A 16425-nucleotide genomic window follows, 5' to 3' on the forward strand; every position below is an offset into this window, starting at 1 on the left:
TGAATATTGTGGAAACACAATCAGGATAACACAGGATCTGGCAGCTTCTACACTGAGGGATTGAAGGGCTTGGAATATTATATTCTGGAGATCAAAGGAAGTGGGATTAAAACCAAGAATCACCTACCCAGCAAAACTGAGTATCATGTTTCAGGGTAAAATATGTTAATTCAATGGAATAGAGGACTTTCAAGAATTCTTGATGAAAAAACCAGAGCTGAATAGAAAATTTGACATTCAGATACAAGAAGCAAAAGAAGCATGAGAAGATAAACAGGGCAAAGAAATCATAAGGAATTTATCAAAGTTGAACTATTTACATTCCCAAATGGAAAAATGATAATTATAACTTATGAAACTTTTCCCAGTATGAGAATAGTTGAAGGAAATATATAGATGTATACATACCTATATTTGTCTATATAGGAGGGTATATGGACATATGAATACATATGTGAGTGTGTGTATATATGTGTATAGGTATACATAGACAGAGGGCACAGGACCAATTGAATAAGAAGGTATGATACTTAAAAGGTGAAATTGGGAGGTGAGAGAGGAATATATTGAGAGACAGAATGGGGGTAAATTATCCCATATAGAAGAGGCAAGGGAAAGCTGTTACAATGGAGGGGAAGAACAGGAAGGCAAAAGGGAATGATTCAGCCTTACTGTCATTGAATTTGGCTTGGGGGGGAATGACATACACACTAAATAGGGCATCTCACCCTACAGGAGAGTAGGGGGGAAGGGAATGAGCAGGGGATGATCAAAAGGAGAGCAGGAGAACAGGTTGGGGGGAGGGAAGTTGTAAGCACACACTTTTGAAAAGGGACAAGGTTAATGTGGAGAATAGAATAAGTGGGTGTCGGGAGAGGAGGGAGGGAAATATAATCAGTTTTTCACAAAATATCCACTATGGAAATGTTTTGCTTAGCTACACATGTACAACCTATATTGAATTAATTGTTTATCTTTTCAGTAAGGGTGCATGACAAGGGAGGAAGGGAAAGAATCTGGAATTCAAAATATTAAAATCAAATGTTTGAAAAAATATTATTATTATTATTTTTTACATGCAACTGGGATTATATACTGGGTTTATATTATATACAGGCACTGGGATATAGAGATCCATCTTGCCCTACTGGAAATTCAGAAGGGTGTGGGGGAGGATATGGGAGAGAGCAGACTGGGGGAGGGGGTATACAGTGGGATCACTGTTTTGGGGTGGTGGGTAGGGGAAAGATGGGGAGAAAATTTATAACTCAAAATCTTGTGGAAATGAATGATGTAAACTAAAAATACACATACAATTTAATTTAAAAGAAAAAAATACTATAAGCAGAAGGCTCATAAATTGGGGAATGGTTGAACAAATTATTCTACATCAATGTAATGGAATACTATTGTGCTATAACAAATGAAAACACAGTTTCAGAGAGACCTTGGGAGACTTATATGAACTGACACAGTGAAGTAAGCAGAACAAGGGGAATAATTTATGTTATAACATTAATTTCATTAAAAAATTAACAAATTCCTAAAGACTTAAGACTTCTGATCATTGCAATGACCAACCGTAAATCCAGAGAACTGATGCTGAAGGATATTGTCCACCTCTTGACAGAGAGAAAATAGATTAAAATGCAGAATAAGAAATACATTTTTGGGTGTGGCTCATGTTCAAATATGTACCACTTGACTATATGGCACAAGGATTTTTTCTTTATTATTCTTCTCTTCCTTTCTTTGTTTTTCTCTTTGGCATGTGTTCTTGTCACTTTCATGTTCTGTGACTTCTTTCAGCACTTTGTAGATGATTAACAAATTAATTACGATTTAATCACAGTTGTATATAGGTGCTGTGAAGAGAAGATCACAACTCCTCAAAAGCCTAGAAAACTTTCTTCATGAAATGGTGATTTAAGAAAAAAAAAAGATCTAGTGATTTTTTGTTGTCTAATACTCTGGAGTTGAGTATCTCTGAACTTCAGTTGGCTAGTCTTTGGATTACAAATGTATGGTATGTCACTGAGCCCTTACTCACTCTTTCCAGCTAACAGAGCATGTGCTTTTTAGGCATCACCTTTGGGAAATGACAGTCACCTCCCTGACAGATTGAGATACTAGGGTTGGATTTTAGTGGTGAAGACAGTCAATATCCAGAGGGAGAACACATTTGAAAACTTGCCTTGTTTGGACCCAGCCTCAATCTGTATGAGTTAAGATAGTTATAGGGAAGATCTGGGTCTTTAGGAGAATGCTAGCTCCTATTAGGTCTTGTTTAAACCATGCATGTAGGAAAAACAGCCTGTTTCTATTTTGTCCTGACTCAGTATTTTTCTAAGCAAAGTTTCTGGAGTGATTTTCTTGAACCTTGTCTAGAGACTAGGGCATGATGGGAATTGAAAGGAATGTATTCTACCCAGAAAGAAGAGTTTCGTTGTGATGAAGCCTGAAAGTAGGAATTTCCCTGGCTACAGGTATTCCCTGAATGTTAACCTCTCTCACTAGTGTCATAGAAATGGAGAAGAGGAGAAGGGAGAGGTATTACCACTGAGCATGTAATGGAAGGATTTGTCTTGTTGTTTTTCTTTTAATGCTATTTAATTAAATGCTTTGAGTAACTATGTCCTCTGTTATAGTAACATAGAAATACTAGTTAAGACTTAATAGTTTTGGATTTCAATATAAATTAACCCAAGGCATAGTTTGAGCCTGGGGCAGTTTTCAGGGAATCTGTATGTGAGGGTGAATTGGATTGTAGAGGTTATTCCCAAAATCCTAGTGAAGTTTTAAGTATGAGAGCTGAAAATTGTAGTCAGACTTTTAGAACAAAATATATGTGTATCTTTTTTAGAAATAGAATGTTATCCCCATGCTATTTATTTTTGGTCCTCTGTTTTGACTGAACCCATTTGAATAAAATTGCATTGAATATCTAGTGAAAAACTTCAGTAGGAAATATTAGCAACTCCACCAGAAAATGTGTATGAATTGACCCAAGCTATTTACCCCAAGGACCCCTTGAATTTGATTTGGATGTCACAACTGCTTTTGTCTCAGTCTTCAGGCATTACTTGCAATTTAGTCCTTCTTCCTCCTTCCCCTACCTTTGTGGTTGTTCAGTTGTTTCCAAGTCCTCAGGATCCTTTTCTTGGCAAAGATACCAGAGTGGTTTGTCATTTCCTTCTCCAGCTCATTTTACAGATGAGGAAACTGAAGCAAACAGGGGTAAGTGACTTGCTCAGGGTCACACAGCTAGTAAGCATCTGAGGTCAAATTTGAGCTCAATAAAATGAGTCTTCCTGACTTCGGGTCTGGTGTTCTATCCACTGTGCCTCTGCCACCTAACTGCCCTCTCTTCCCCTACCTGCTCACACTCAAACTAGTGCTTCTGTACCCCCACCCCTTTTTTTGGTCAGACGTGATTGGATTAACATTGGGAAAAGCTCTCTGTAGTTTTGTGAGACATGGAAAAGAGAATTATTGCAGTACAAATGTGTACTTGTATAATGTAATAGGAGAGAATTCCTTCTTCTTGGTGCCTACCAGATATTCTTAAATCTGCTATCCTTCTGGACTGAAAGAATTTCTCTGACCTCTCCTAGGTCTTAGGTACATAGCAAGTACTTCACTATTCTCCAAATGTTTCATGATCTGGACTTGAGACTTTCTAAGTGTAAGGAATTCACCTATGTAAAAAATTTCTTCCATTGGTATTACAACTAGTCTGTAACTTATAGTCATAGAGGTGCCTGGGGCATTGAGAGGTTAAGTGACTTGCCCATGGTCACAGAGCCAATATATCTCAGATGAAAGACTTATAGGAAGTTTCTTATAGGAAATGGGTTTTCTTCATTTCAAGGCTAAGCCTCTCTCCAGAAAGCCATACTGCCTTTCATCTTGTACCTTGCTGGGCAGATAATAGGCGCTCAAGCAATGATTGATTGATTTAATGAAAGCTCGTATTGCTCTTAGAAACAATAGATATGTTGGTAATAGCTTCTTGGTTCCTGCAGTTTTATACTTAGGAATTACTTGATTTGAGATACCATGCTTACCTATTTTTGGTAGGCTCTCAATTATTCTGTCATTTCTTACTATGTCCAGAAGGTCCTGGGATGGAACTTTTCCCCTTCCTCCCCTCTTTCGTTCTCTCTGCTCTATTCTGGGTCAGTATTGCCTGACAGACATTAGAGATGGCTCTGAAGATGTGGGTCATTGTATGGACATAGAAAGATGAGCTCTGGACCTAACCACTCTGATTCATTTTGTTTTTAATTTGCCCAAGTCAAGTAGCAAGTGTTAAAAGAGATGATTTTTAGAAGTTCCTAAGGAGGATTAAAGCATGTGTATACTAATCATTGTCACATACAGCATAATTTCACTCAGCATATCCTCATCAATATGGTATAGTGCAAGAAGGTCTGCCTCTGAGGGCCTGGGTTAAAAATCTCCCTCTCTGATTTTTACTTCTTTGGAAAAGCCACAACTATCCCATAGTACTTTGGCTTCAGATTGTTTACCTGTAAAATGAGGAGATTGGTCTATGAAATGAGGGATTTGAGAACTGATGGCCATCTTGGGATTTGTAATTCACAGAAAAATCATTCCTTTCTCAGTTCTGAAAAGTAATTTGAGGACTACTGTAAACTTTGAGCCAGAAGGCAGAATTGAATCACACCCCAGAATTCTTTTTTTTTTTTAAAGCAATCGGGGTTAAGTAACTTGCTCAAGGTTACATGGCCAGTTATTATTTCTGGGTGTGGTGCTGAGGATCTGAGCCCAGATTTGATCCAGGTCATCCCGACACTGGAGGCGGTGCTCTTACTTGCTGAGCCACCTGGCTGCTCCTACACCCCAGAATTCTTGAAGAGACATAGTGAGGGAGACACAGACTGAGAGGAAGTAGTGGTGACCTCAGAAGCCAAGCAGCTTCATTAGTGGGGTCAGCCTCTGGGGTCTGAAAAACTGAGCTAAAAAGAATTGGTGACACAAGAACAAGAGGTGAAAAATGAAAGAAAAAGTAAGGCTGAGCTGTGGTAGACAAGGGAGAGAAAGGCAAGGGCCTACAATCCTCTCAGAGTAAGAGATTTGAGCTGAAGTATATAATCACCTCTTCAAGAAGTGAGGGAACTTTCAAGAAAACATCCTTTTCCACGCAAACTCTCCTCCTTATGCTTGTTCATTAACAGACATTGTGATGATGATGATGATGATGATGATGATTAGTATTTATATATTTCTTTAAATTTTGCAAAAATCTTCACAAATATTATCACCTTTGATTCTCACAATAGCTCTGGAAGATAGGAGCTATTATTATCCCCATTATACAGATGAGGAAACTGAGACAGAGGTTAAGTGACTTACCTAGGGGCAAAGGGCCAGTTAGTATCTGAGGCTGAATTTGAACTCAGGTTTTCCTGACTCCAGGTGCAGCATTCTCTCCACTGCTCCACTTAACATTTTCTGTTTCCTTCTTTACTCAAATGTTTATAGTAACTTGAATTATGATTCCATCATAAAGAGACCTAGGGTTAGCTGAAGATAATCATTTATTTAAATTAAGTCAAAGAGCCAAATTTTTGCCCAAGTATTAGGAATTTTCTTATTAGAGACTCTGAGCAATTGTGTTTGTGGTTCTAATTTTTCATTTATTATAAACTTATACAATGCATTCAGGTAACTAGGTGGACCTGAGGGACCAATATATTGCCCTTAGGCTAAGGCAGAGGATCTAATTATTTAATTGGGTGTGACTGATTAAAACTCTTGGTCAAAGGGGATGGGGAAGAGAGTGGTGATAACTATGGGTTAACTGTTTCCTCTCTGCAGTAACACCTCCAACCATCAGTATTACAACCAGCTCAAGATCAATGATTCCATGACTAAGTGAAGAAGACACAAATTAAATAAATAAAAAATTTGAATTATAGACTCTTTTAAAAGAAGTGGAAGGTGGTGGATTAACACTAGGGAATTTGGACTCAATGTACAGAAAGAAAAAAGAGAAAGGCAAAAGTAGAATCCTTAGTTTTACTTTCCAGTACTACTCTTGTACTATGTAGTAGAAAGCATATTGTCAAATTAAGTATTTGTTTTATTGAATAGGTTATATCTAGGTATAATTAATGTTTTGCCTTTTTAATGTAAACGCTTCTTCTTAGAACCCTTAAAACTGATTACTATATGAAGGCAAATGTTTCTTGTGGTAATTCCATTTATTCTATCATTGGTTTTGAACTGCATCTGAGATTGAAAGACTATAGTTTAAATCCCTCCCTTGATACTTCTGAGCTGTGACTCTTGGCAAGTGACCTAACTTTTAGACATTTTAAGCTCCTCCTTCAGCCTTATCCTCCCACATTGTAGATGTGTTGTGATTTGTATTGATTCAGGGATTGCTGACAGAATCAGTGATTCTTAGAGTATTCGAGTGAAATTTGCCTGTTGAACTTTATTAAAAGAGAAGGCAAATATAAACATGAGTCTAGCCTATATCAATTTCTATAGGTTTAGGGTTGTAGAGTCTGAAATAATGAGGCTTTGACTTTTATATATTTTCTAAAATTTGTAAATTTAGCCTTTATAGGGTTGGATTAGTCAAAAATGTTAGAATACAAAATAGCATTGTGTGAAAAACTGAATTAATTTATTTCTTGCCCCTTAAACACACTCCTCTGATAAACATGTAATTTCAGGACTATTCTCCAATTTATAGATAGAGAATTTAAAGCTTGAAGGGATCCCAACTCCCTCATTTTCCTGATGAGGAAATTTAGTCCCAGATATCTGGAATTGCCTTGCTGTAGTCATAGAATCCCAGAGACAGGATTTGAAGCCAGCTATAATTTCAGATGTAGTCTAGTGTTGTTTTCACTGGGATGCTCTGCCTTGCCTCCCCCCATAGTCCAATGGATTCTGTGCAATATTCCTAGATGGCTTGAATTATACTGACAGCTTGAATGTAGTGTGTGACTGAATCCAATTCAAACTGTAGTGGGACCCAGATCACCTAAGATGGCATTCACTTGGGAGATGTCAGGGACTTGACTGTGGGAGAAGACATGCTGTGTTCCTCTACCAAATGGGTAGGAACAGCCTTTTCCATTGGCTATGTAGGGGGAAGAGGTTACATTAAAAGCAACAGACTGGGACGGTATCTATTTCCAGCAGCATCCAAGGAGTAAACGGCCTATTCACTCACAGCATGGGTGCTATGGACTAATCTGGGTAGGAAAAAGGCCTAACTAATCCCCACTTTAGGCCCTGGCCCCACAAGAAATGGGCTTGAGGTTTTAGTCTGTTTCATTTGTCTTCACTTCTAAGAGCAGGCAGTGAAGTCCTCTGATATGGGAGGTCAAGCCATTATCACGTTGGAGACAGAATTCTGTGCTAGATGTTGCTGCCAGTCCTGCAGGAAAATTTTGAGAAGCTGGGGTGCGTGGAGAGGAGGGTATATGACTTTGAACTTCGTGGGCCTATATTGTATAGAAAATGAGTTAATCTGTGACTCTAATCCCCCTCTTTTCAGTAAAGACTGGGGTAGAGTAAGGGAGATTACGTCTCTCAATTTTGGGGGGATGTTTTTATATTTTTGGTCTTGTTATACCTTTGAGGTCAGTGCTCCTTTGTAAAAGCTAATCTGATGGGCTAGGTGGCACAGTGAATAGAGGTCCTGAGTTCAAATCTGCCTTCAGACCCTTAACACTTACCAGCTGTGTGACCTTAGGCAATTCACTTAACTCCAATTGCCCTGCCTTCCCCCTCAAAAAAAAAAAAAAAGCTAATCTTAGCTTAAATTGCTAAATGGAACTGGCCTGTAGTTGTAGTTGTTGTTTGTTGTTCCAGACTCTTCATGACTCCATTTTGGGGTTTTCTTGGCAAAGATACTGTAGTGGTTTGGCATTTCCTTCTATAACCCATTTTACAGATGAGGAAACTAAAACAAACATGGTTAAGTGACTTGCCCACGGTCACACAGCTAGTAAATGTCTGAGGCCAGACTTGAACTCAGGAAGATGGGTTTTCTTGATTCCAAGCCCTGTGCTCTATCCATTGCACCATCTTGTTGCCCCAACTATCAGAGGACTCCCTTAAAATTGGGGCACTAAAATCAGTAGGGGCTTAAGTCAAAGACAGACTAGACCCCTACAATTCCTCTCCCCCCAAAGGTGCTAGAAAACCTGAGGAGGGGTGAAATGCAACACATTTGGTCTTCAGATCGTGAGGTCTGGGATAGTGCTGTTATAATACCAAGGATCATCTTCATCAAAGGAGGAGATTCATGTGGAGGAGGATTTTTCAATGATCAAGATTCAGGATACAAGACCAGAGAAAGCTAGAGTCAAGTAGTCAGATACTATCAGCAGAAGGAACACTGTGGGAGTGTTGACTGATGGATTGCATTTGCCAAGCTTAGGGTTCTGTGGTTGTTTTTGTACTGAGATACCTTCTATCCTAAGCATGGTGGCAGTGAGGCCCACCTTCACAGTCCTAGCCATCGAAACTCTCCTGAAGAGGTACAGAATTTGATTTGTGTGCCATCTGAATCCATAATTTTGGCATCAGTGCTAGAATTCTTTCTGTTCTCTGTGAATGCTGGCTCTGTTCTTTAGTGTAAAATATTAGGCAAATATGCTGAATTCCCTTTCTATACTTTGGGGTATGTCTTATTTCCCCCTAGATAGAATCTGAATACAAAAATAACTTATTTGTTTAAGAATCAGATGAAAGCAGCAGTTTGGAGACACTTGAATTTTTAGTCTCAGCAGCAAGCAGGCATTGTAGTCTTTTGTGAATACAAATACAACTTAAGCAGAGAAAACCAGCATTTTCAATGCAGATTTAGAAAAAGATTTAAAGCTGAAAGTGACCTAAGGATGCTGTGACTAATTCCCCTCTCTTGTCATGCTTGATGGTTGATTTTTAACTGCATTTTAAATTCTTTAGAAATTTGAATCAAGCTAAAGAGCTAAAAAAAAAAAAATTACACCTAATCACAGGGAGCATGTCAGGACTCCTAATGACGGATTAGAAAGAACCTTTATTACAGGACCAATTAAATTAAGAAATGGAGAGGGAAAGTCAGGCAGCTCAGGTTTTATAAACCTTGTTTTCAGATAATAGGATCCAATGAAAGCCTTAGATCTAGTAGTGATTGATTAGTAATATATTAAGATCCTTGCTAAGAAGTCAATGAATACCCAGCTAAATCTCAATTTGCTTAATTAGAATTTCAGTTAACAGTGAAAACCAGAGTTGCTTTACTTAGTGTTTATTAGTGGTGGTTTGGGGTGGGGAGGGTGAGGCAGCTTGGTTTAGTAGATAAAATTCTGGAAGTTGGCATGAAGAAAGACTAGAGTCAAATTCTTTCTCACTAGCTGTGTGATCCTGAGTTAGTCACTTAACCAGTTAGGGGCTCAGGTGACTCTCCAGAATTTGTTTACTAAATCACAGATCAATTGCTATCTGTGCAGGTGGAAGAAGTCCCCACAGTTGGAGCCCCCGATTTTAAAAATTTGGTATCATGAAAAAAAGAAACACTATCTCAATAATGCAAGCACTGATTTGGCTTTAAATTTCAGTTACTGGGAACCTTACAGCTTTGATTATAACATGAAAGGGCTATGCTAAATCATTGTGAAACAGCTGTCAAAACAACTTACATACATGTCCTGAGGCTACTTACTGTGTGCTATGCTAAATATTGGGGGAGTTATAGAATTTATGAAAGAAATATTCTCTTTTTTACTGGTGCCTATTAGAGTAGAAAGAGGCAAATGCAGAAAAAAATTATATTGTCCAGCATTACATGGTTGGTTGTTCTTTCATCTTGAAGAAAACCAAAATGGTATCAGTATGTTAGAGTCAAGTTACAGTGTGTCTGTCCTACTGTGGCTGATTAGACCAGTACAAACTCAGAATGCTCTACCACAGGTCAAGCACAATAATTCCATTAACAACACGATATGTGCATTAAAGAGGAGAAAAACAAGTGATATGTGAGGTCCAAGCTATGGGGCCCTTGTTGAGTCATTGTTGAGTATCCCTTGATGTGGATACAAAGGTGCCCTAAGGGTTATTAGTAATGATTACCTTCCCAGTCCCCTGAGGGGGTTTGAGGCTTATTCTTAGCCCATCCTGTAACTTGAGGGTGCCTTAGTGTCCCTTCCCCTTATCTCGATACACCATGTAACCTGTACCAAAAAATTGCTTTTGTTTCCCTTATTCTGTGTTGCTCAACCTGTGTCATTCATTTCCCCTCCTGTGTCATTTATCTTCTCCATCCAGTGTCAAGACAACCTTTTCTTACCTTGCAAGCAACTACCTTCCTCACCTTGTTTGTACCTATCCGGTCCCTAAATCTCCCATCCCCATTAGAAAACCTTAAATCACATCATCATCCCATAGGCCTTTTTTTTTTCTGGTTCTTTTCCTATGTGCCTTTGTTTAGCTCCTTGGTAACTCTCAGGCCCATATACTTTTGCATTAATAAAGCTCCCTTTGACTAAAGAGAAGGTCTGATTGAATTCTTTCAAAACCGAACCAGCTCTCCCTACTCTGACTTCTCCAGTATCATTGTTCTAAGTCTCAGTTTCCTTAATGCTAAATGGGCATGGCAATACTAACTAATGCAGCCTACAACACAAGGTTGTTGTGAAGAAAACAGTGTGCAAGTTTTGTATTTCTGAATTATTTTGTTGCTATTATTGAAAGAGGGGGCTTTAAGTGATGCAAATTGTAGCGGACAGAGCACTAGACATCACGGAGGGCATTCTATGTCGAAATCCTGCCTAAGATATTTAGTAGCTCTGTGGCTCTGAGTAAGTCAGCTAACCTCTCTGTGCCTTTTCTTCCTCATCTGTAAAATGAGAGGAATTTAGCCTCTAAGGACCTTAGCAAATCTAAATTTGTGGTCCTATGATGGGTAGGAATTCAGCAGGTGAAGGGAATGGGGAAGTCTATTCTTTCTAGTCTTAGATAATGGCATGAGTAAATAATAAGTTCAGTTGAGGGTGATGGGGCCAGAGAATACTCTGGTAGGACTCAAACGCACATTAAATGAAGAGAAATAATACATTATATGAGAAGGTAGGATGATGCCAGATGGAGGAAGGCCTTTCTTAATTGGATGCATAGGTATTTCTAAAAGGTGAATGCCATTTGATAGTGAGCTTTTCTTTGTTAATTAATTCTGGTAATTTCCAAAAACATGGAGAATAAGAATACCTAGATTTCTATTCTTTATTACTTCTGACCATTTACCATCATTCTGTGTCTCTCAAGGATGTATCATATTGGAATTGAACCCTGGTCTATTATTTTGAACTTACTAGACTCAACAAGTTATCAAAGTAGTGCAGCTGGAATATCCAGTAGATAGACATTGATTTTGCAGCCTGACATCTGAGAGCTGTGGGTCCATGACTGACAACTAACTTATCTGCTCTACTCTGTTGGAGAACTCTACCTTTAAGAGCCTATGCTCTGACTGAGCCATTCAGCATACATTGGGTATAATCACTCTGCCACATGTTAAGCTTTCTTTTTTTTTTTAGACCAAGTGGATTCCTAAACATTGAGCTTCTGCCATTCAAAATTGATGAATGATCAGTCCTGAGTTCTGGTCCTTTGAACTCACTATTCACTTACTGTAGCCTGTCTCTTTATTCTTCATTTAGCACACCCAGCTAAACTACAGGATATTTGCACATCTTTCCCTTAGAATATCATACTGTATGATTTCTACCCAAATGGTTTATGCATTCCTTCTGGAAATAAATATTGTGCCAACCTGCAATAATAATTTAAGCATTAAAAATAGCAGATGATGGAAAAAAGCCCCAGAAAAACAAGCCACTTGTTGCCATCTGGCTCATTCACCAGCTTGGTTGTCTTTTAAAAAAAAATGCAGTGTGCTGATTGTTTGCAAAGAATAATCTATGTTTTAATAGAAAATGGTCCTCTTTTCAAGGTTGCACACAAATCACCACTCTGAAGATGGTGCTAAAGCTGTTTCACAAAGACACCGGAATTTACTAGAAAATGAGAGCAGATAAAACCCCTTTCTCTTTTTGAAAAGAACCAATAGATATTTTTGCTGATTGCAATTTTAGGTCGGACATCTGTAGCTCATTAGTTATTTAAAACTGTCATTCAGTTAAATTAATTCAAGGAATTAAGGTGATTTTAAAGAACAAAAATACATTTATGCCTCCCTTGACACCCCACTTTTCCTTCCACTTCTTTTAGTTAGATCCCTAACATCTGGCTGGGCCATCTTCATTTCAGAGACCAGTCCCTGTTGATTCTGATTCTTTGTCTGATGGTAGCTTCATAGTCTTTATTTCCTTGTAATGATTATCTGGCATTCCCTATAATGATTAATATACCTTTGAAAATATAAGCTCTTCTTGCTTTTTCTACTCTGTTTATGATCTGTCTGTGAGTGCATGTGCGTAAATGGCAGTGGTTAACATCAGAATTATCCTTTTCTGTTTGGGGATAAAAGGAAATGATATATCAGACCTCCACGTGTGAAATTAATAGTTAAAACATTGGTGGACCCATTCCATCCTTTCTCTTCAAGAGTCTTACACTGGAAAATTTCCAGACACCCTCAGCAGCACCAAAACAAAGGAAAATACATTACTGAGCCTATCTGATCAAAATTCTGTTTCCCTGTGTGTATAGGGAATAGCCATTTTAGCCTGATCAACATCCTAGACATTTTCCTCTGAATTTTTTTTCCTGTTTAAGGAAAGTTACAATTCTGAAGTTATGTCATAGATGGAATCAATAGAGGTTTTGCCCCTAAGTAAATTAAATCACAACATGGTGAAAATCCGATCATTTTATTGAAATCTTTAGTTTATTTTGAAACAGACTCACTCCCTCCCCCTCCTCCTCCCTCTTCCTGTCCCCCTTTCCCTCTTCCTCTCCCCTTTTCCCTCTCCCTCTCCCTCTCTCTCTCTCTCCATCTCCCTCTCCTTCTTTCCCCCTCTGTATATCTTTCTAACATCAAGATTAACTAAAGATCTGGCTAATGTTAGATCTTTGGGGAAAAATAAATGAACAACATTATTATCACATAGATTGTATTCGTATGGAGAAATAATGAATTTAGTGTTTTGACCAAAACTTTTTTTTGTTTCTATTTTATTCTAGCAAGGAGAATGTGCCTGTGAGAAAACTAATGGCTTTGAGGGGTGGGGGCAGAGAACTATTCTAAAGACAGACCACATTTGTTTTCCCAGGGTTATAATTGTCCCTTTGGGCTTTGAAGGAAATTGTTGAGCCCAAGGGAACAATTTGGGAATACTTGAAATCAAGTATTTAGCATGGTAAACTCAGTTATTACATATCTTATTTATGTAGATTTGGCTAATAACAATAGCTATCATTTATTAGAGACTTTAAGATTTGTGCTATATAATAAACATTATCTCATTTGAGATTCATAACTTGTTTAGCAAGTGCTAAAATTATACCCATTTTGAAGATGAGGAAATGGAAGCTCAGAGTGGTTAAGTGATTTGCCCTTAGTCACATAGCAAGACATCCAGCCAAGGCTCAAACAGAGACTTTATAACTCCACATCCAGCACTCTTCCCCAACATAATAATGCCTCTCTCACCAGCCAAATTGTAGTCAGGGGCTCCTTCCAAGAGTCAATAAGAGTAACAATACAACTTAGCTGTCTTAATGTGGCAGAGTGTAGTGTTATTGGTGAAAACATTTTATGTGTGTTAGCAATTGCACATTTACTTGGTTTCCAAGGAAAATCAACAAGCATTTTTAAACTACTTACAATATTCTTGGTGGTGTCCTAGGCACTGAGGATACAAAAAAGGGCAAAAACAGCCCTAACTATGTATGTGTATACACATTACATATATGCATATGTGTGTGGTGTTGTTAATGTTGTTGAATTGTTTCACTACTGTCTGACTTTTTGTGACCACATTTGGGGTTTTATTGGCAAAGATACTGGGGTAATTTGTCATTTCCTTCTCCAGCTCACTTTATAGATGAGGAAACTGAGGCAAACAGGTTTGTGACTTGCCAAGGTTCACACAGCTAGAAAGTATATCAAAGTGTATGTGTGTGTATGTGTATGCATACATACATGCACACACGTATGTGTGTATGTATGCTTGCATATACATGAATAGATATATTGTGTATACATGTACATATAAACATGTATATAAAGAGAGACAGAGAGTAAATGATAGGTAATCTTAGAGAAATGCAGAAGAGGGATTAGAAAATACTTCTTGCCGAAGATGAGATTTTAGCTGAAACCTGAAGGAAGTTGAGGAAACCAGGAGGTGGAGAGGAGAGAGAATTCTAGCCATGGGAGACAGCTAGGAAAAATGCAGAGTTGGGAGACAGAGTGGAGCATGTCTGGGGGGCAGCAAGCTATGAGTACTGGAAAAGTCGGTTGGGTTCTGTTTGTGAAGCACTTTAAAAGTTGAACAGGGATTTTATATTTGATCCTGGAGGGAATATAGCCCCGTTGGAGTTTATTGAATTGGTGGGGAGGGAAGAAGAGAATGGGGTGTTTGTGTGTGTGAGAGAGAGAGAGACAGAGAGACAGAGAGAGACAGAGAGAGAGAGGGAGAGACAGAAAGAGACAGAGAGACAGAGAGACAGAGAGAGAGAGAGAGAGAGAGACAGACAAAGAGACAGAGACAGAGAGGGAGAGAGAGAGAGAAGCAGAGACACAGAGAAAGACACAGAGACAGAGACACATAGACACACAGATATAAAGGGAGACAGAGAAAATGATCAGACGATCAGACATGATATTTAAGAAGATAGCTTTGATAGCTGAGTGGAGGATAAACTGGAGTGGGGAGAGACTTTAGAAAGGGAGGTCAACGTGAAGGTTATCTCAATAATCGAGGTGTGGGTGGACAAGGGCCTGCCTCAAGGTGGTAGCTGTGTCAGACTGGTTCCCTAATGCTTTTACTTTTCACAATGCTTTCAGACCATTAGTGTAATTAGTGTAATAGTATAATTCAACACTATTAAAGACCAAGTCGTTATAACCATATTAAGGTGTGATAATAGATAGTGATGCTATTATTTGCCAGTTTTTGCCACAGAGCCCTCACTGTCCCTTACACCTGACCTTGAGGCCATCTAAATGAGTCAAACTAATAAACATTTGCCTTAGAATATTTCAGTGAATGATTGTCCTGAACAGTTATTTATCTAAAGAAAATATTTTCTTTGTGTTTAATTTTGTCTGAAATAAATTATAGTAGATTTTACTAGAGAGTAAAAAGCTTCATGTGAGGAAAAACAATTATAGCCAATTAGCCCAATAAGTATGCATTTATTGGGCTCCTTTAGGCGAAGTGCTTGAGGAGTTGCTGTTGGAAAGTGAAGAGCCCAGGACCCATATATTCATTCTCTTTGGAATCACAGTGAGGAAGGGCTTCCTGTTCTTGCTGGCGCAGCAGCTACTCATCTTAACCAAAGGGGATTTCTAAAATGCGCTATGGAACTTTCCCTCAATAAAGAAAAGATAATATAATCATCATCTTCTGTAGACACTATGTGATAAAACATCTTTCAGGAGCTATACAGAAACGTGGGGATATCAAATTGTAGAAAACTGATGAAAAACTTAAATATTAATAATAATTTCACCTACAGCCCAGAACCAGAATATTGGGTGTAAAGAATTCAAGGTTTATCTTACAGGTTTTTCTCAAATTACTCTTTCTAGCTGATGGCCCCAACCAGAAGTATCCCTTGAGAAGATTTTAACATAACTATTGCCCAGACTATTGAAAAGAGGAAAAGCATCCAAGTAAGCATTCAGGCTAATGAAACATTCAACACAAGACAGGCATTATTTAACCCCTCAAAAACACCTAACAGAAAGGCACTTACCCCCATGCCCATAAACTCTTCTGCCAACTCAGATGGACTTAAATTTTCTCTAAGGACTACTCCAGGTTTGAGCTCTCCTGAAATTACAAAGCATTTGGAGTCACTAGAGCATTGATCCTTTTCTGCTTGGTGAATTCCATTTTCTCCAGGGAACTATAATTCTATAGAATTAAAGTGTAACCCTGTGGTTGAAGTTGTCCTGAAATAGGAAAGTATATGAGGATCCCTAGAGAATTTAACCTTATAGTTCTACTCTGTGTCTGAGACCAGGGGAATGATTTGTCAGAAATCCCCAAGATTAAGCTAGGTCTGGATAAACCCAGGGCTTTGATTCTAGGCCACAGTTTGTAACTTAGGGGAAGAGGAGAGAAAGATCAACTGAGATGCTTTTGATTCACATGTTTAGAGGAAGGAGTTGTTGGATTCATTACTACTTGTCAAATGCTTTCTCTTTAGATGTAAAATTTTATAGAGTTTGAATTTTTTAAAAATTCAATTTTATTT

This window comes from Petaurus breviceps, unplaced genomic scaffold, assembly GCF_028583685.1.
Source record: "Petaurus breviceps papuanus isolate PSGF00001 unplaced genomic scaffold, PetGlider_PUasm1.0 174, whole genome shotgun sequence".
Lineage (NCBI taxonomy): Eukaryota > Metazoa > Chordata > Mammalia > Diprotodontia > Petauridae > Petaurus > Petaurus breviceps.